General features: G+C 36.6%; 1 protein-coding gene and 1 non-coding gene across 15 annotated transcripts in view; one reads left to right on the top strand and one right to left on the bottom strand.

The window, feature by feature from the left end:
• The window catches only part of Tenm3 (teneurin transmembrane protein 3), a 2500614-nt gene that overhangs the window by 685803 nt on the left and 1792335 nt on the right, over positions 1–22476 (top strand). The gene's annotated exons all lie outside the window — the stretch shown is intronic.
• Trnaa-agc (transfer RNA alanine (anticodon AGC)) lies at positions 3272–3347 on the bottom strand. Its single transcript has one exon. It is a non-coding gene; the product is annotated as a tRNA-Ala (tRNA).

Raw genomic sequence — 22476 nt, 5'->3', positions numbered from 1 at the left:
CCTGGTGAAGTGGTGCACGCCTGTGAACCCAACTACTTGGGAGGCTGAGGCAGGAGGATGGCGAGTTCAAAGTCAGCCTCAGCAACGTAGCAAGGCCTAGAGCAATTTAGCAAGATCCTGTCTCTAAATAAAATATGAAAAAGGCTGGGGATGTGGCTCATGATTAAGTGCCCCTGGGTTAATTCCTGGTACAAAAAATATATAGATATATGAAAATAAACATGGATTTTTATTTTATTTCTCTTTAAATAAGAGAAATAAGGCTTTATATAAGGTTATGACAAATAAACATTTAAAAATCATTGTTTTAAAATGTTAAAAAAAGTAAAAAGAGAACCCCTGAAGCCATATTAAAAATGTGAAGGTGATCTAAAACAAAATCACATGGAACTTTAAAATGTGAAAACTAAAATGACTAATTAAAAGATTATTTTACCCACATATGTTAAAGAATCTGAGAAAACAATAATTTTAACAAAAAATAAAGCTTATGAAATTTAAATATCTTTGCCTTTCTATGGACTAAAATTATTTTCATCACTTTATGTGTCTTGAAGAGATAAGCAATTAGCTTAGGTGTTGGGTAAGGAAGCATTCTGAAGGCAATTTTACATAAAGTTTTTATTACACATTTCCTAAGCAAAGAATCTTGTTTTCATACTGTTTAAGTTGCAGTAGGGCTGATTAAAACTTTGGTGTAGTTGCAACCTTAGATAAATGGTTTGATGGTAACCCTGCTCCCTTGTCGTTTACCTGTCTGTGCTCCATTGCTGTGGTATCCATTGGCCAGTAGCACTGTGTGGAGATGGGAAGCCTCTAAGACAGATCTGAGCAAGATTTGCTATTATATTTGTGACTCAGATTTCAGTATTACAGTTCTCACATCTCGAAGGTGTACATTCAAAGGAGTTATTTTGTGATACGTAGTTGGTGGTTTCAATGAAATTTAATAGCAAATGAAGTCTAACACCAAGCATATTATAGCTTATGGGATTATAAATTGATTTTCATCTTGAATAAGACAGATTCAGATTTATATTATCATTTGCCAGAAATTTTATGTTAAAGGTTTTTCTCTTAAGTTGGAGATCTACACATTCATTTATAAACTATTTTAATTTTCTAGTAAGTAGAGAAAAGCTCAGAAGAAAAAATATTTAGGTAAATATTTTATAATTGTATATTTGCATGAATTTTAATACACTGATAACATTTTTAAAATTTTTTTAGTTATACATGGACGCAATATCTTTATTTAGTTTATATTTATTTTCATGTGGTGCTGAGGATTGAACTCAGTGCCTCACATGTGCAAGTCAAGTGCTCTGCCACTGAGCTACAACCCCAATTATTTAAAATAATTGTATGGCAATAATGATTTTGCATGTAAGCTTTTCAATCATTATAGAAATACAATATCCCAGAGGACACATTTCATGTTTCCTAAGCCCAGTGAAGAATAGATTCAATAATACAATTGTCCTTGAATTGTCTGTTTGAAACTCAACCATCCTCATTAATTTAGTTCCAGTATTTGTTCAAATGTATATAGAAGGGGGTACTTCTAAGTGGGAAGAAATCCATGTTGATGTTTTCTACTCTTGTATATAAACCTCAAATGAAAACATCATTCAGATATTTTAGACAGCTGGTAGTAGACATTAGATTACCATTTTTTAGATTAAATGTAAAGGAATTAGATGACTTTTACCTGAACTACAATCAGAAATATAGTAGAACTCTGAAATTTGTGTAGCCTCAGAAATTTGTAAGGGAAAACTAGAAATTGAAAAACTTTAGGACATGATGTTTATTAGTTATGTGACTTTTGTGAATGTTCATAGTGATTTATCAGCATTAATTTTTACTTAAAGGTGGTTACAAAGCTAAGACTATTGAGTAGATTTTTATTTAGGATGAAGGTTGGGGATTATATGTTTCATGAGGACCTTCACGCATGAGAAAAAGCAGCAAACAGCATAGCCTCTGTCAAGTGTGCATGGTGCTCAGTGGGCTGGGTACCTCTAAAAGACACATCTGTTCCTCTGTTCACAGCACTTTCCCAGTTCTCTGCAGGCACCAAGGAGTGTCCCACAGGTTAATTCAGTTCTGACACTAATGACCCAGAATTAGGAGGTTAAGGGCTCAGTCTCACAAGACCTCCCCACTCCTCCAATTTCAGACACCCTCTGCAAGTACTGGATGCCTGTTGTACCCAACTACTGCCCAACATGGCTACAAACAGGCATTTCCCACAATATCTTTCCTGTTTCTTTTTTTTTTTTTTTGCTTTGCAATAATGGTGCACAGAACTTGAGGAAATACTTCACTTAGATTTACCAGTTTCTTGTAAAGGATTTAAAAGTTATAGATGCACAGCCAGATGAGCAGACATGTAAGACAAAATGTGAGGAAGGAGCATTCCTTTCTCTCAGCACAAGTATTTGTTTGCCAGCTGGGAATCTCTGAACCCTTTCATTTAGGATTTTCATGGAGGACCTATTATATAGGAATGACTGATTGGGCATTGGTGATTAACTTGATCTTGGCTTGCTCCCCTTCTAGGAGGTTGGGAAGTGAGGCTGAAAAGTTCTAATCCTCTGTCTAATGTGTCTTGTTTTTTCCTGGCCTCTAACCCCCTTACTGAAGCTATCCAGCAAACCCACCCATCATGAGTCATTCTATTAACATACACAAAGACATTGTTATCACTCTTGAGATTACAAAGGTTTTGTCTTCTTTCTTCTGTGGGGAATGGGATTAAGCCCAAATATTCTAACAAATTATGCTTCTATCACCCTATAATTCAAGAAATTATAAGGCTTTTAGGAACTTGGTGTCAGGGACCAGGAAAAGAGACCAAATATAAATTTCTTATTATGTCTACACACTTCCTAACCTGGAAATTTGCTTCTGTATGCTGCTTTATATTGTTGTCAATCTGATGTATGCCATGGCAAAATGACCAATTACTACTTAACCTGAACCTTTAGGTGGGAACAAAAATATTTGACACAGGTTAACTAACAAATGCTATACATGAAAATATCATGAGATGCAAATGTGTTACTAGGACAGTTGTTCAATTAAACAAGTTAAAAACATAGAAGGGCCCAAATTATCTTTAAACCACTTCATCCTGGAAACAAAAATAATGTTTACCAATAGATACATTTCTAATTTGCTTAAATTTTCCTTGTTGGGTTTTACAACTAGTTTTTCTAGTTTTGTAATTTTTTTTGGTGTGTGTGTGTGTGTGTGTGTGTGTGTGTGTTGGTACTGGGGATTGAACCCAGGGCCTTGTGTATGCTAGGCAAATGTTCTACCAACTGAGCTATACACCCAGCCCTAGTTTTGTAAATTTTGGAGTTAAAAGGATGCTAAAGCATCACAAGGGAGAGGTGAAAGTGAATACCCAGTTTTGTAAACTTGGCAAGTCTTGAAGTTTTGTAGCAGACTGGCATCATATCATTCCCATCCTTGTTAGAACACAACATAGTACAATCTTCTGCTTCACCTCTCTCTGGATGCCTTCAGCTCCCTACCTGACATTTTTTTTTTTAAATCAGAGGAAGCAATTAATTTAATAAAATCATTGATAATATGAGTAAAATTTTACTTAATAAATAAGCAAAAGTAAATGGACACTTTGGCTAAAATGGAAGCAGGTTTGTTCTTTTCCATTGTAAGAATGCTGTGACCCATTCAAACCATTTATCTCTCAGGGTCTGGACACATTTCCATTCTCAATGCCTAGTAAGGCCCTTGGCACAGAAGCAGAAAGGTGGTGAAATACTTACTACGTATTTCGCCTATAAATTCTTCCCTTGTTAAATCCTTGACCAGAGAAAGGAAAACCTTTTGCAGTGTGGAAACTGCTTTCTGGCAGTTGGAAGGAGAAAAACTGAAAGAAGGAAGAGACCTGGGATCCCAGGAATGGATGATTGTATGCTTCTGTCTGGCAAAGGAAAGATGTAAGACTTCAATCTATTCAGCAATAAACTCCACTTAGCTGGGTCCTGTAACCAGGCAGCAAGAAGAAGAGATTCCTTTTTCATCCAGTGAAACCAGATAATGATTGATTTACAGCTAAACCAGATAAATAACTGATGGAAACTGAGTATTTGGTCATGTGGTTCAACCGCCTGCCCTCCAGGTTAATGTTTGAAAATGGAATCTAACACTCACAGAAATGCTATAATGAGGAAGGAACCAAAGAGAACCCATCCACACCATTATGCACAGACTTCCTCTACTCAAGAATGACTCAGGTAAGGATACACAGATGCTCAGAGAACACTGAGCATAGGACTTGTACTAAACAGATGTTTATAAAACAATTTATTGAAGAATGGAAATTTCCATTTTTTAATCCATTAGAAAATAAAATAATATGTCCACATGCAAACAAATTCTACAGTAAAAATGGAAGGAAAGCAAGGGGATTATGCTCCTTCATTCTTTTCCCCACCCCACTTCCCAGAGGCAAATTTGAGTCAGATTTTCTGTTCTTCCTTTTATCTAGATTCATTTTTATAGCTCTACATATTATTCTAGAGTTTCTGTTTCTTGACTTCAATTTCAAACAATTATCTATTTGTTCCCATTTATAAAAGATAAGGGTTTGGTTCATTCATTACCTGCCCCCTCCAATGTTTAATATTTATATTGGTTCTATTAATAATCATTATAATTTTAATAATCTACTTAAAATATATTATTTTGACTTCAATGAGTATTTATGGTGAGGAGTTTCTGGCTATATTGAGTTGTTGTGATTATTGCTAAACCAAACCTAGTGGATGAAATATCAAGGGTGGTCAGATACTAAGAGTGGAGGATCTTCAATAAACTGAATTAGTAGGATTCTTGCTCAAACTGGACTCTACAAGGAAAGAGAAGAAAGCCCAAGCTTAGGCCTAGGCAGAAAGGGCCAGGAGCTTGACTGAAGTTTTGGTCAAAGCAAAGAGTCTGACACAGGGAAGGATTTTTCAAACAGAGGAAATAGTGATATAGGGCCCAAGTGGGAAGAAAAAATGTAGAGAAAAATAAAGATGACATAGCTTGAGTAATGAATGGCCAGGGCATTTGTAAATATGAGAAAGACTTAGAAAAAGCAGATTTGGAATTAATGAGAAACATGTAAAATTGAAATAAACTTAGATATCAAATAGAGATACAATACAGGCAGTTAAATATATGAGTTTTACAAGAGGGTGAAAAGTGGAGACATAGTCTGTTCAGTTGGTGCCATGCACTGGATAAGACAATGCGGGGGAAGAATATAGAGAAAAAGAGGGGTCTCAGTCCATATTGAGGAGCTGCAATATTTAGAAGTATGGTGGACAGAAATGACTCTACCAATAACAAAAATGAGCTATGAGTGAGAATTCTTGAGGATTTAAAAAGTCCTGTCTGTTCTACAAAGTAGCTATTCACGTGTCTTGCTTGGTGACGTGCACAAATTTATCTTTTTCCTTTCCTGATTCTGGTTGTCCACATGCCCAGTGATCTTTGATTGTATTTTCATATTTAAGAGAACAGAACTGGGTAGCTGATATGGATTTGCTCTAATGTCATAGAAAGAGTTCTGTTGTCCTCTTGAGGGAAAGATATTCAGGGATTCAGAATAATTGCACTTTGGGCTGGAGCTGTAGCTTAGCTGCGGAGTGCTTGCCTTGCACATGGGGGGCACTGGGTTCGATCATCAGCACCACATAAAAATAAACAAATAAAATAAAGGCATGCTGTCCATCTACAACTACAAAAAAATTAAAAACAGAATAATGGCATTTTATTTTAGCTGCTGTTTCTTTGATTTTTAGCCCCTCTCTAAATGTTTACACTGCTCAATCACAAATCACCGTGCAGTTATAATTTCTAAGCAGGCTCAGGTAGCACATGCATTGAGGGAGAAATAAAAACTTAATTTCATCTATTGTCTATAAGCATTATGACCAAAATAACTAATTTATTAAAAGCCACAAATTGAGTAGAACAGTAAATAAAACATCACAGTTGCAGCTCATTTTCATATGCTGATATTTTTATACTATCACTGATAAAAATGCAATTTGAATGATTTTAAGCACTTTTCTTTGATTCTGAAGGTAAATCTAAAAATACAAATGGGGAAAATAGTATGTAGAGAGAATTGACTTACTGCTGTTGACTTGCTCTATTTGCTTATCAATGGATTGTCATTTTATGGAAAAATTCATATGTGTTTAAAGCAAGTGACAGAAAAGTACAACAGGGATTTTCAAAACAGTCAATCTGAATGTATTCCATTAGTGCAATTCTTGATAGAAACATACATTCCAATGTTGATCTTGCCCACTATTTTTATTTTGCTGTGTTAAAATTTTATTTTGTGAAAGTATACTTTTTATTTTTTCCTAGAAAAACTACTCAACCAAAACAAGTCCAAGTCTTAGATGCCACAATTATGAACTCCGGCAATTATTGATCTCAGATGTATTTTAAATATGAAGTAATTTTGTTATTAACAAAGTTCAGGTTCAAAATGATAGCCCCAATCATCAAAGCAAACTTGTTTCCATCCTGAAGCAATACTTATTTACATTAAGAGGATAAGAAATAGGGAAGCATTTACCCTTATAAATTGAAATCTCTCTAATTTTAAAATTTATTGTTTTGTTGTGTTTTTATTTTTGGTTTGAAGCCAGATTTTTTAAAAATAATAATAATAAAAATAAAAACACAAATACGCCTTTACCCTTGACTCCAGAGCACACATGACACACCAAATCAAAGAAGGCTTTTCTTTGAGGTCTATTTGAATTTGTGAAATATTGGTATGTGGGATTATTATTAGAATTACTATCCTCATTTAGTAAACTCTTTGCCATTCTTCCAATTGTCTTGAAGAGGTTCTTCTTACCTGCTGGTACAGAGTGTCTTGATGAGACGCTGCCTGGGCACTGTGGGAGGAATTGGCATGTGTGTATTCTTTGTAGCCTCTGGGAGTTTGTTCCTTATTTTTATTTTTCTACAAGGAAAATTTGTTGGGTACTATATCCTCTTCCCAAGGTTATAGCTTTCACATTTTTTTCCCTGAAGATAAGATTAAATTCAAAGGCTGTGTTGGCTTGGACTTGTGGTTTCTTTGGTAATGTAATTACCTTAGAATCCAATAGACTTCTCTGCTTCCAATAGTTTCTATGTACCATTGACCATGCACAGAGTTCAAGACAATTCTCATGACTGATTTTTCCTTTTGGCCTCCCCCTCCCTCCAGCTTTCTCATTTGGCAGTCAAAGGAGAGATAATTGACTTGGTAGAAATCTACACCCTTTAATCTGATTGAAGTCCTCTTAAGGTCTAATGGACTTTGTCTTTCAAAGCCTCTTTAATCTTTACTACTTATTATTTGAGTTCTGAAACAATTGGCTTTTCGAGATCTTAAAGCTTCCATATTTGTAGACTCTGAAGTTCTTTACGTTCTGCTTAGAATTCATGCCTCAAATCATTCTTTTCTTGGAATATTTGGCTAAAAACCGAAGTGATGCCTACACACTGCCGCTATGAGTTTTTCCATTCATTTCAATGGAGCTATCTTTATTTTGCTTTCCCAGTTATCATATTGGCCACTCTGACACATGGCTGTATATATTTCCCACTTCCTGTCTTCATTTCCTGTTAAGATAATATCATATATTTGAAGTTTAGCACAGTACTTTAAAGTACCTATTTCTGTTTTACTTAAGATATTACTAGCTGCTGGGCATGGCAGTGCACGCACATAATCCCAACAGCTTTGGAAGCTGAGGCAGGAGGATCACCAGTTGAAAGCCAGCCTCAGCAATTTAGTGAGGTCTTAGCAAGACACTGTCTCAGAATGAAAAATAAAGATGATTGGGGTTGTGGCTCAGTGGCTAAGTATCCTTGCATTCAAATCACTAGCTGCTGGAAAAGATAAATTCCAAAATCTCAGAGTCTTAAGAAAATAAAGGTATAACTTTTTCCTCACATAAAATCCCCAAATTACTATTCCTGGTCATGGAGGGACCCTCCTCTACATTATAAATTTTGGGGTCCAGCATTTTCCATCTTTCAGCTCAGTTACACTCAGCATTTCAGGAATAACACAGAAGGTACTCCTTTTAATGGGTCAGGGCTGTGAGTGCTGTACCTTACTTCTACTTACAATCTAATCTATACCTTATTGAAAAGGAAATTATAAATTAGGCTGTGGGTTCAGGAAGAAGAGGTGACAGCTTTGGAGATCAGTTAGCATTCTGGTCCACACGTCCTGTGTTTCAGTCTGTGTAATTTATAATAGAAATGTATCAATCATAGTTCTGGAAGCTGGGAAGTCTTAGGCTTAAGGAGCCAGCATTCTGGTGAAAGCTGTCTGTGCTTCATAGATGGAGACTTATTGCTTCATCCTTGGAAGGGACAAAAATTGTGTCCTTATGTAGCAGAAGGCAAGAAGGACAAATGGCACTAGTGTACTCCCTTCAGCCTCTTTATAAGTGGTTTATAATCCTTCATGTGAGTGGAATTCTCATGACTGAGTCACTTCTACAAAGACCCTGCCGTCCAATACCTGGAATATCATGTTCCACCCTATACGTTTAGAAGGAATGTATTCAAACGTATTCAAACCACAGCTTTCTGTATTTCAAGTCACTGAACTAGGGGAAGAATAACGGAAAGATAATTGCAATAATGTTACCAGTTGAATTTCTTCATATTTATGTTTATCCTGATGAGCATTTAACTACAAATGCTGCAGTTATATATTCAAATAGCAAGCTGGTATTCACTCGTTGGATTAGATTTCATACTCCATAGTAAAGTTTATATATTTAAATATGTTCTCTGTTTTGAACTTCTAATTTTAATGGAGCTTAAGGCATCTTTTAAGGGTGAGTCATGATAATAAACATTATTATTTTGATTTAATTATGTGATGGTGTCTACCTTTAGTCTGTATTATAGAAACCCAGGTTTATTGCTATGGAATCATCTGAGTAGATTGACACAACTGTATTCCAAATGTACTTAAAACAATTTTTGTATGTGTGTCTGTGGTGCTGGAGATTAAACCCAGGGTTGCTCTGCCACTAGACTATATCCCTAGCTCTTTTTATCTTTCTATTTTGAAACAGGATCTATACAAAGTTTCCAGACCCTGCTAGAGCTAGCAATCCTTCTGTCTCAGAGTCTGAAGTCACTGGGATTATACACCACCATGCCCAAATAACATGTACTTTAAATTGATATAAAATTTATTAATATGATATTTTTTGATAGGTCTTAGTTCTTGAAGACATAGGATTGGCCCCCTTTTTAGGCTGTTTTCTTTTGCTCTGTTTTAGAACAAAGACTCAGAATTCTCAAAAGCTTAAGATATCTCCTGTTTTTCAATTACTTTCATACAACCAATGCACTATGACAATGATGGTTTCAAAATATTATCTTTGATTTAAAGTAGTTATTGTGATTTTTACCTAAATTTTTAATCCCTTCTAGTAAAGAAGGGAATGTTTGAATGACCTAGAAACATATATTGATTCTAGTAAGCAAATGAGTTCCAGAGAAATATTGAAGAAGACAGGAAAGACGAAACAAAGAAAGAAGGAGAGAAATTTATATTAGCTTACACTAAGTATAATCATGCTTGATGAAAGAGAATTAAGAAAAATATGGCTGAGTAGCATCTTGGGATTTATTCCTTATTGTCTACCACTTTTCTTGTGAGCAATAGTCAATAGTCATGGTAATATTGACAATTAATAAGTATGTGAGAAACTGAGAAGTCATCTAACCTAAATCTTACATTTTCAAAGACCTAAAGATGTTACTTATCTTGTGAAAGCCCAAATGTATTCTTACTTGGTACCAGATTGCATATTTTTTTTAAAAATATTTTCTTTGTAAACTAAAGTCAAAATGACCTTACAATATATACATTTTAAATGATTTATTAGGGTAATACCATTATGCATGATATTGAAATTCATTTTGATGTAATCATACATGCATGAAATATAATCAATCCCTAGTATTTACCTTTCCCATCCCTCCTTTTACCTTCTTTTGCTCTTGCTCTACTTCACTGGTATTCTTTCCATTTATTTGTATATTTTTAAAATTAGTGCTTTATATAAAGGTGAAATTCACTGTGGTATATTCTTATATATCCGTAGAATAATTTGGTCAATTTTATTTCACCATTGCTCTCTTTCCCCATGCCTCCTCCTTCGCCATCAATCACCTTCTTCTGCTTCACTGATCTCCCTTATTTTCATGGGATTCCCCCCTCCAACTTTTTTGCCCCTATTTTGGTCTAGCTTCTACACATGAACAAAAAATTCAGCCCTTGACTTTCTGCCATATGACACAGATATCTCACTCCTTGATTTATCTCATTCTTTGATTTATCCCAAAGATAAATCAACATTATAAAATCATCATCCTATAGTGATACAGGCACATCAGGGTTTATACTAGCACAACTCATAATAGCAAAGCTCTAGAACCAGCCTAGGTATGTATCAAGAGATGAATGGATAAAGGAAATGTGGTATAAATACATGGTGAAATTTCACTCAGCCACAAAGAAGAATGAAATGATGACATTTGCTGGTAAATAGATGAAACTAGAGAAATATTTTTTTTTGTTAGTGGATATAAAATGCCTATACTTGCATATTTATATTGTCATTATTTTTCTCTTCCTGTAATTTTGCTAAAATTTCAGAAATTACACAATTCCTTGTGTACAATATTTTGCTTCTTTAAAGAAATGTTGCATGAGAGCAGATTTGTGGCTGGTCACCAGAGTCACTAAAGTGTAGCCATGGCCCAGACACACAATGAAATGACTCTCAGTCAACAAGGAAGCCAGAGGAGCAAAGCTGCAGTGGGAAAGTTCCAAGAATGTCCTCATGAGGTGACAATCTCAGACTGGTAATGGCAACAGCGTGATAAAGGGTCATGAGGCTACACAGGAGGGATGGCTCTCCTTTGCTTGCAGAAATGCTCTCACTCTGAATTTCCAAAGAAAAGAAGATGTCATCATCACATCCTTCTTTCTGAGTTGATGTTTCTAGAAATCTTCCCTCGTACTCTTTGTCAAATGTTTAGTGCATCTTCTCTTCAAAGCTACTCCGATGGCAACACCCTTGACTAGTGACCTAGTGCTGGCAATTGTTTCCCAAATACCTTCAGTAGAGAAAGGAAGCCTGGTGGGCTGGAAGGAAGTCTCCAATTGGAAGGACTCTGTCCATGTGAGTAGATAGGGTCATGTTCATGAGCTGTGCTGCAGTTTTCTGTTTCTTCATTCTGGAATTGCTTGAACTCGAAGCCAGTAACATCAGAGGTGAGGGCTCTGTTACACACCCAGCCTTGCTTGTGCCTTCCCTGTGCTGCTTAGAACTTGACTGAACATTGGAATCCCTTGTTGCCTTGAGCCTAACTGCTCCAGGCATCTCTCTTACCTCTGAGTTCCCAACCCCTCACTCCAGCTGGCTTCAGAGCAACTCCCAGGCCTATTTCCTTGGTGAAGCTGTTTGATATTACTGATAACTGACAACTGAGTTCATCCTGCCTTATAGAACCACCTACGTCAGGCATGTGTCACAGTGACTGGGTCTCCAGTCACCTCCCATTATTTCTCGGGCTGAGTAAAAAATACAGGCCATTAACTATGTGTAACGTGTTCTACGATTAACATTTAATTCTTACCCAGAGTGTGATAAAATGTATTATTTCACCTTTGGAAATATTCCATATACTGTCTTAACTTTAGTAGAAAGCATATGTCTATTTTATTTATTTATTTTTTTCAGAGTAGAAATTAGAAGTTTATTAAAGGACAGCAGAAAAGACTTCTCCCGGAGGAAGAAGGGGACCCAAGAGGTGGAATCCGTGGAAGGGATGTTGTCTCCCCTTTTTATAGTTCTTTCAGTGATGGAATGTAGGTGGGAAGGCCCGAGGGGTGGGACACAGGTGGGCCAAAGAAGTAATCTGGTCTGGAAGGACTTCTGAGTCAGCACCTTTTTGCTGGGGGCTGTTCATTAACATTTCTTTGAGGTGGACTTTGGCCTAGGGCCTTTTTGGGACTTCATTAACATTCCATCAGTTGTCCTGCTTTTCCCGGAATCATTGCCAGCATGGCCTCCATTTTAGATTTCACTCGGCATTAGACCCGATTTATCTAACTACACTGACTACCTAACTTTAAATCTGGCTTCATTCCCCCCTCTAATTTGGGAACTCCTTACTGCTGTAAGGAAGGGGGGGTGAAGATCTTTCTGGCTTCTTCAGGCTGAAAAGGGACCATGTGGGGCAAGCAGTTTGGAGTCCCCCTTTAAAAATATCAGGTCTATCGAGTGGTCCATGATAGAAGTCTGATTGAGAAGTAATAGGCTGGAGGGCCATTTGAGTGATGGATGGTCTATGAGAGAAACAAGAATTTATTAGTACTGGAACCATATTGATGCAGCAATAAATGCCATAGCACAGGAATATGCCAATGAGTATGATGGCAAAGACAAAGACTAACAATGTTTTCCACCAGGAAGTACCAAGAACTAGGAGCTAAGATATTGTTTCCATGACAAAGTTGCTGAGGACATGGCTTCTATCTGAGCATGTAAATCTTTAAGGACATTTGTCACATTGCGAGAAATGTCAGGGATGTAAACACAACATTTAACTTTTAGGGTTACAGACGGTTCTTTCCCTTAAGATATAGTTTAATAATTTAATGTCATCTGATCTTGCAAGATCCTTTTACTAGTATGACCTCTGTGTCTAATAGAGAAATCTTTAATTCTGTTACTTAGGGCTGGATAACCATACTTGCAAACACTAAGCCTACCTGTGTAGGTTAGAAATAAAGGCCTGAAACTAAAAACTACTCTGGTGTCGCGACCCCTTGCCCGCAAGGAAGACGCAACTCAGGAATCTTCTTTCAGCAGTTTATTCAGGCCCTTGATATTTCTTCTTCTCTCTCTCGGATGCCCCTCCCAGCCTTAATAAAGCATCTCAAGCCCCATTGCGAAGCTGCCATGTGGAGCTTTCTCATAGGGTGGTGAAAAACCATGCGCCAACTCTCCCAAATAAGGAGTTGTTTGTCACAGACCACAGCAGAGCCAGCGCCATCTTGTAATGGCGACCATAGTCTGCAGAAACGGCAGAAGTGGCTCACCACACTCTGGCAGTTCCTTTTAATAGTTATCAAGCATTCCTGTCTGAGAATCTCTTTTGTAGCCTCCAGTTTACTTATTTTTGGAAATTACATTTAACTATTATTATTATTTAAAATGCCCAGGAACAGCTGTGCTTTGGCTTTGACTGTCTTTGCTAAGTGTTTAAGATGAAGCAAGTCAAACTGAGTTTTGTTTCTATGTATTGTTAACAGTCAGCTGAGTTTCCCTGGGAGTCCTCGGGAACTTCACAGCAGCTTCTCAGTTCAGCTAGTGCCATTTGCGCTGCTAGTGCCATTTGCGCTAGGATGGGTCCAGGCCTTGCTTGACCATATGGCTTCCCTTGGAAGCATCAGGGATGTCTCCCTTTTCTGATGACCCTCCTATTCACAGCAAATGCACTGATTGGCTTTCTGTCCTCCACTGGTCTCATTAATCTCCCTGATCGGGAGGTTGTGTGGCCTAGAATTGCAAAGCTCTTTGGAGAAGTCCCCTATTCCCTGATTCAGACTGACTCAGAGGGCAAGAGCCAAATATTGGTTTTCTTGGCCCTTTTAAATTAACTTCAATTTTAAAACTTAATCTTAAACGTGCAGCAAATAAGTTTCAACAGCCTTATACTAAGAGTACTGGGCTTTAATGTCTATCTCTCTATCCTGTAGGTGATAACTCCTTATCTTAAATTAACCCACGTTGTGTGTTCTTAAAGCAGTACCTCTGCAAAACATTAACAGGCAATCTTAAATCATTTATAAGAAAACTACAAAATAAAATTATCAAGAGTAAAAACATATTTAGTTCATGTAATAGCTACCTTGAATTCTGGCAGGGTTATACATCATAATTCCCTGTTTGAGATCCTAGTAATCTTGGCAAAAACCTACTTTTGGACACAACTTTAACTGTACTGAAATCTGGCCTACTTCTTTCATAGTCACTTTCACATGTGGTGAGATGGGACAGAGCCTTATCTCAAGTAAGGCAGGGCTCTTCATAAATCTTAAGTACTGTAGTTCTGAAACTGATCTTTGCTTTATAAACATCATTTTACAAAGCCTACATAAATTGTTGCTCAAGTTCACATGAATATTAGCTAACACAATATAATATCACACCTAAAACATGAATTAAAGAAAAGCTGAAAGTTTTAACCTTTTGTAGAAAAGTAGTAATGTACTTTTCTGTTTTGCAATAAAACCTTCGCACAGATTAGGCTCTCATTAACTTAAAAATACATTTAAATTGTATCTCAGTGTAAAAACTAACATAGAACTTTACATATCTTATGGATAACAAGTCCAGTTATAGAACACAAATGATATAAATAAATCAACATGTTTTTCTTTTTAAATCTAAAATTGCCATACAATTTTAGAACACCAGCTTGATATAATGCTCTTTCTAAAGCTTCTACCTAACAGACTTGTATACCTGGAAGATACGGACACATTAACACCACAATTACATTGATGTTTTTATATTAACCAAGTTTAGCTTTTAAAGAAATAACATAGCACAATTCTCTAAAACAACAGCACTTGTTTGACCAGCTGTTTAATTTCTTTAAGATTACTTGCTCAAAAACTTACACTTATAAGCAACTTACACAGACCTTTTTTATATCATTTAAGCCCTCATTAAGCCCTCTTAATCATATAGACTCTTATCCAGAAACACATTTTTCCTCTATTAAATCCATATCTAGAACCTTCTAGTTTCTCTTTTTTATCTGTTAACCTCCTTCTGTTCACATTTTGAAACAATACTTGTAAATTTTTGAATTTAAGCAGATTTAACATTTTATTAGGGCCTTTTTGAACATCTAGAAAAACTTATAAGCTTAATTTTAAAGACATCTTTACTTTCATCTGTTTACCCAATTTAAATTGAACCTTTTGAATCACGTGAATCAAAGATATTTGGATCCATTTTTTAAAAATTTTTCATGAGCGCTCCTCATCTGTCAATTGTCATATCACTGCACGATATATGGACATACACACAGACATACCGACATACAACACGTAACACAAGTGTAACACAACACAATAGTAAAGGCATTGTAGCTTTCTCAGGTGAAATCTCATTGCAATGTTTAAAAAAACTCCAGTTGATCAAAAATAGAACTTATCAGAAAAATATTAACTTGTCTGTAGGATCAAAATCATGAACTCAAAAAAAATACAGAATCTAAGAAAGAGCAAAAGTCCTAGAAAAAATTGACCGGCCAGTAATTAGTAAATGCCATACAATTTACTCTTTGGTTTAATCTAGTTTGAGTTCCCATAAAAAGACACTTTACTCTTTTTTCTTGGGCCTCAGATCTGTCTCATACTGAGTGCTCCAGGCTTCTTCTATTTGCATATCAACTTAAGTCCTTGGCTGAGGTCTGGAAGGAACTGGGAAAACTGGAATTCTGAGCAGAAACCTCATGCCTAAGGCATTTTAACCATAAGTCACAATTTTCAGGTTTGGATGTTGAAAATTATGATACAAGTTTAAGATACAATTTACAAAATTTCATACCTTTATATTTTCCTACACTAGAAAAACTTGCTCACACAAAACTGAAAATAGGATCTCTACCATCAGAAGAAATTTCTTTAGGATCATTAAGTCACTTCCTTTGTTCTGAAGTTCCTAAAGTAGTATTAAGTTACATTAAATCACCTGAAAAAAAATCTTAAGAGAGAACCACACACTACCATGTATATCCAAAATTAAGCTTTAAAAATTTAAGACTGTTGCTATTCAATGTTATTTCAATAAGCCAGACCAACATTCCAATTCAACATTTTTTTCCTAAATCTTACACACTGAGGGGAACAGATACCATATCATAATATACTATCCTTGCCCAAGTTAATGCACTGGTACACCTAGTGAAATCTTCTCAGGCTACCCAGTTCAAAATAAAACTAAATGATTGGGAGTTACTTGCCAACTTGGAAGTAGAATTCTTTTAATTTTCTATCCTAAGTATTTAAGTTCTCTGGCATGAATTATCTGAAATCACAAACTAAACAATTACCTAACCGCAACTTTTAACTGCAAGATTATGCAATGCTTCAAACTCATTTAGATACCAGATTGTTACAATAAAAAAATCATCTTTTAGATACACATTTAGCCAAGATCATCCCCAAGAAACAATCTATAATAACCTTTAAAATAGAGAGACCAGATAAGAGAAAAATCTCTCCAGGTTTTTAACTTCCATTTAATTATGACTCCTATCAGTGGCACCATAGATTTCCCCATGAGTGGACCAGATGTTTTCACAGAGGGGCAACTATAGGTGTAAAATCAAGGGTCTCAGTGTGACTGACTTTACTACATTCAGTGTCCCTTCTTTTTAAGTGGACAGAGATGGAGCAATCCTTACAGTGCAGGGAAGGATGAGGAAATTCCCCAAAGCGAAAATGGCTCTGGCAGCTGCTGGGAGTACCTCAGTTTCCCTTTTACTTACAGGATTAGCTCCTTTGGATAGATCCAATCCCAGGCAATCTGGCATATCTCTTAACTTTCCAGTAGAGTCAGTTTTTATCTGCCTTAGGTCTTGAAGGGGGAAGGGGTTATGTACTTTGATCGGCCCAAATTTTTCTCCTGATTCTTTTTCCTCAGTGAGTCCAAGATTTTTTCTCTTCATGGAAGATATCATAGCTAAGTCTACTTTACACTGTTGGTATAATTTAGGATTTTCCCTTAGAGCAAAGAAAATCTGAACATACAGCACCTCACACCATTTCCTTTTTTGTAAATTTTATCAAACTGTAAAATTGTATTAAAATTGATATTTTCCTCTGGTGGCCAGGTTTCTTCAGAGTTTGTATTGAGGCCAGGCCAAGAAAATGAGGCGCTTTTTCTTGAGCGTCTGAGGTTCAAATTTATCCCAATTTTTCAATACGCAGGCTAGTGGTGCACCTGGCGTATTGGAGAGAGAGAAGCTCCCGTCTGAGTGAGAAGAAAACAGGACTCAGGCGCCCACGCCGTGTTGGAGAAAACTGTTCTCATTAGGGACGTCTCCCTAAGTTTGAGCTTCCTAAAGGGTCCAGAAAACCCGTCTCGCACCTTGCTTTGCCAAGGGGTTTCTGGTCTCCTTTAGCAAAGTGCTAGGGTCTCAGTTTGCCCTGTGCCAGAGACCCTGGGAGGATTCAGACTTAAGGGCATTACTGCTTATCCTCCCGGCCACTAAAAACCCATTGCAAAAGAGAAACGTGCTCTTTTGTTGCCTTTGCTCTGTAGATTGAAGGAGCCGCCTAAGTGTTAAGGGATATCTACTGGTTGTAAGGTAGCAGATTACGGGAGGAGTTGATTCTAAAAATGCCTCTCTAGTAGCTTAAAGAGAACACAGCTCATTTTAAACATTGGGGGAGTAAAACAGACTAGTGAAATTTACCTATGCATCTTAGAGAACCTGGGCAGATTTTACTAATTATCTCATGCCTTTCTCAGTCCTACAACCTGAATTGCTAACATTTCTGACCTGCGAAGGAAGGAGAGCATCCAGGAGGAATGGATGCGAGGTTGGGAGTGTTGCATGGCCCATACGGAGGCAAATGTGATTGGGGCTTTCCCTCAGTGCCATTCATCTACCGATCACCCTAGATACCCCTGAGGGCTGTCGGGAGGGGGCTCAAGAGAAAGGAACCTTAGGAATCTTCTGAGTGTAGCCCAGACCGGAATTCCGCAGTTGTTCCAAACTCCTTCCTCCACCTCCACGCATCCGAGGCAGATCGGGATTCGGGACACTGTGTACTCACGCCAATTGCTCTCCAGGCCCAGACAGAAAAGTTGGAAGCGGCTTTGGCAGAACCCAACATGCCTGCTCTGTATTGAACAGGTGATTGAGAGCTGCTTAGGCCGGGAAACCTCTCACCCGAGTCTTGAAGAGTGGCGGCTGCACTAATTGCGTTTAAGTAGCCGTCGGGTGCCCACCTTACCCTCCAGAAAGAAATAGAGAGAAAGATGCACCTCAAACAGACATGGGGTGCATGCACTTACCTCGGTGTAGAATCTCGGTCTGGGACCTCCAATATGTTACCGCTGTTGACCGGTGACGAGTTCTTGCTTCCCCAATGTTGAAGAATAACACCAAAGAAGCACGCCGAGGCAAGATCAGAGTAGAAATTAGAAGTTTATTAAAGGACAGCAGAAAAGACTTCTCCCGGAGGAAGAAGGGGACCCAAGAGGTGGAATCCCATATGTCTACTTTATGAAGCTTGATTCTCTGGCACATTTGGTATCATATAAGTCATATATGCTGATGTGGCAGATATGCTAAATAATTCAGATACTAGCAAAATTAAAGCAAATCATTGAAATTTGTATGAGAAGTTTGCTAACCCTCTTGTATAAATAAAATCAACATGCGGCATATCTACCTTATACTGAACCTTGAATTTACCACTTTTATCACTTGCAGAAGATGAGCATTTGTAAAAATAAATAAAAGACTATGTCAACAGTAAGAAAAATCTAAATTTTACAGTCTTTCTTATCATAGCATAATTCCTTTTAAGAATAAATAAGTAGCACATTGTATTTGTACAACTAGGTGGCACTGGTGCATTATCCATTCAATCCTAGAAAAGTAAATTCAAAACTCATCTTCTGGATTTCAGTTCAGTGGTCAAACATGCATATGATTTTCAGCTGTACATTTCAGTGGTAATTTAGAAGAGACTCATGAGTGAATACTGGAAGTACTGTCAGTCTACAGAGAGCACTAAGTACTCTCTAGTCTCCCATTGGTGTGTTGTGGATATGGACCTTGAATTCAGTATTTATTTTTAAATTTTCTATAAAGACTAGCATTCCTCTAACAGGAAGAAGGATTTTGAATTTTAAAAAAAGTCATCTTTGGAAATGAATTCACTTTCAGACACCAGAATATTAAAAATAGGTCATTTAATGCAATTTTGTTATCAGCAGAGGGATAAAAATAAAAATTTACAGTCTGTAGCCAAAGGAAGAAGTTTAACTCTTCATATCCTACACAAAAGTAATATTTAACTTTTGAACATAGACATGAAAAGTTAATAACGCCAAAGAGTTGTGAAATTCTTATGGCATCAGGCACTGATCTAAGTGCTTTGGATATATTAACTCACTTATTCTCTTCAACACCTTTTGGAGTAGACACAATGACCAACTCCTGTTTTTGCGTGAGATTACTAGGAAACAGAGAGAATTAGTAACTTACCCAAGTCATGCATCTACTAGTTGTGGTGCAGAGTTTCAAGTTCAAAAAACTTGATTGCTGTGCTAAATTGCTCCCCAAAGAGCTGTCATAAATACTACTTAAATAGATTTGAATATGATGCAGATGCTTAAAGTACAAATTTAAACATAAAAGAGAAATTAGATGAATCTCGTTATTTGTTTTATATTAACATGATAGCTACAGAATCAATAATTTACTTCATTGAAGTACTATAGAATTTACAATTTACTTGTCTATAATTCAGATATATTAGGAAGAGTGTGTGAGACACATCAGGAAGTTTATTAAGGTATCTTTGAACTGGGTTATTTAAAATCTGAATAGCCAAAAGAAACCAGCAGTAGTGCCCCCAGACTGTGATGTCGAAATGTATTTCTTGGAAGTTTTGCTTATCCTTATTTTCTTCAGTGGGATCCAAGACAAATAATGTAAAGGAAGCTTTTCTTAAAAGATAGGTAACGACTTTTAAGAAGTAGTGCAACATTTCAAGAACAGGCATTGAACACTTATAGTAACTCAGGGACTGTATCATGGAGTGCACCAGCATTAAAAAGAAAAAGGCTGTATTAGTTTTCCTGTTGTAGCATAGCATCTTATCATACATTCAGAAGCTTAAAAAAAAAATGTTTCTTAGCTCACAGTTCTATAGCTCAGAAGTCCAAAAGTTCTGGATCCTCTGCTTAGGATCTCACAAAGCCAAACTCAAGGTTTTGACTAGCCTGGTTATCACATGTCAGTTTGGGAAGAATGGCTTAATCCGGTTGGTAGTTCCTTACAATTGTAGTAGTGAGGTCCCTGTTTCTTGCTGAGTGTTAGCCTGTGTTGTTGCCAAATCTAGGAACTTCTCACATCCCTTGGCTTGTGGCTCCTTCCATCTCTACATTCAGCAGTAGCACATCAAATCTTTCTTTTACTTGAAACTCTGTCAATTCCTGTTATGCCTATCTTGTCTCCCTTTCTAAAGACAGTGTGCTTATATCAGGCATGTGATACTTAATTGCTGTATTTAAGGCCAACTGACTTGGGACTTTAATTACAACCACAAAATTTTTCCAGCCCATTGGTAATAGTTTGATTGAGTATCCAGAAGAGGAGAATCTTGGGGAGATATTTTTAGAATTTTGCCTTGTATGTTGACCTGTATCATCAGTTTGTTCCTCTTATGATTTCTTGTCAGTGAATATACTTTGCCTAATGCCAAGGTGAATTTTAACACAAATAATAAATTTAGAAATTAAACAAACAAAAATACAATGGTAAGCACCTGGAATTCAGAGCAGAGAAGATGCCTGGCAGTGGTAAGACATTTCCCCCTTTGATCCTCACACACCACTTCAAGTACAAACTGAGCTTCATAGACTTTCTGCAGCTTGCTAACATCAGACAACCAGTAAATGAGAGAGCCAAACTTCAAGACGAGAGCTGTCTTGCATCTGTGCTTTTTGCAGCCCAGCATGAAGGAAAAGGGATCTAAGAGTCTTGTCCTTGAGAAGAAAGTTATGCTTCAAGCTGAAAGATTAAATAAAATTTGTTATGCAACATCAATATGATTAATGATTCATTACAGATAGTCATAGATGATATTCATATGTATGTACCTGTGATTCTGTAACCACTTTCCCACAATAATTAAAGTCTTATGTATCTAGGCTTATGTAGTACATATAGGAAATTAATTCAAGGATGACAGATTTATGTAATAATTATTGAGATGGGACTTTATCAGAAATGGGGAAACATGAGGAGGGCCTAAAACATTAACTTCTGGATATAGTGGCTTTATATTTATTCATTCTATCTTCAAACACTATTTTTTTAAGGGAACCACTTTAAACTGAAGTATCATTTACAGCACTTTTTTAGAAAAAGAAAGTAGCACCTCAGTCAATTGCTAAAAAATGTTTGGTGTAATGCCTCTCATACTGATGGATAAAACTTTTTCTATCAAATGTATGAATTACAGAACCATAAATCTCCTGCCAAAAGATTCTTTTTTAGATTGATGCTAATGATTGATCTTATTCTTCAGGGAATGGTTCTTAACTAGTAATGATAAGACAGCCTTAAAAGATGTGGAACATGAATAAGTCCAATTGGGAATCTAAGTTCTAGGAAAATAGAAATATTGGTCATTACGACTGCTGCTACTAGCGTTTATCAAGTACTTATCTAGGCTATTTGACTGGGTTAGATAATATTTACAAATCATTATGTGAAAAATAACACTAACCATGTTTTATACATAAGGAGTCATGAGATATAGGAACTGTCTCTTGAGCTATGACAGCTACTGAGGGACAAAGCTGGCCTTTAAGCTCTAGCAAGGTGTTCGAGTTCTCCAAAAAGTTGTTGGTCTTTCTCCAGGCTGTCAGGACATTCCACAGTTCATCTATATCCAAAAACATCTAACATCTGGTTACTGTTCTGTGGTTAATGTGAGACACCTAAAAATTGCACAGTTGTTTTCCTCTACTATGAGCCACCTGGTGGAAAATGCCAAGCATTGGTGACACCAGAGAACAGAATCAGAACTTGGTTGTGGAAAATAATATTTTGGGTGAAACTAAGTAATCAAACTGATTATGATCTTATGAACACAAAGCATCTTCCTATATAATTAAATCGCCCCACATGATTGAAAATCATTTGTTACATTTTAAACTAGCAGTGATTAAAAACAGTGTGGTGAAATTATTTCTTATTAATCATTCCAAATATCCAGTTGGGATATGAAGGGAAACATGTCTAGAAAAACTTGTGTGAAGTAAGAAGCAAGAGTCTTATTAGGGACACAGCAGAGGTGGGACACCAGCAACCCAAATCTCTCAGGTGAGAAAGAGAAACAAATATTACTGTAGGACAACTTAAAGGTGAGGCAATGATCCATCGTTTAGAAACACGCTAAGAAAATTAGTTATAAATTATGCAGAGGAATGAATTAGTCTAAGGTTTAATAAACTTGTGGCATAATGGTCTCAGGAAAGAAATCTTTATGTTCTTATTTTCTAAATATCCTTGCCATCAGCAATAAGAAGTTATAAAATAAAGAGCTAAATGTAGTTTAAA

The sequence above is a fragment of the Marmota monax genome, unplaced genomic scaffold (assembly GCF_021218885.2).
Source record: "Marmota monax isolate L192 unplaced genomic scaffold, Marmota_monax_Labrador192_F-V1.1 WCK01_AAM20220418_F8-fsc00113, whole genome shotgun sequence".
NCBI lineage: Eukaryota > Metazoa > Chordata > Mammalia > Rodentia > Sciuridae > Marmota > Marmota monax.
This window is presented reverse-complemented; position numbering and strand designations above follow the sequence as displayed.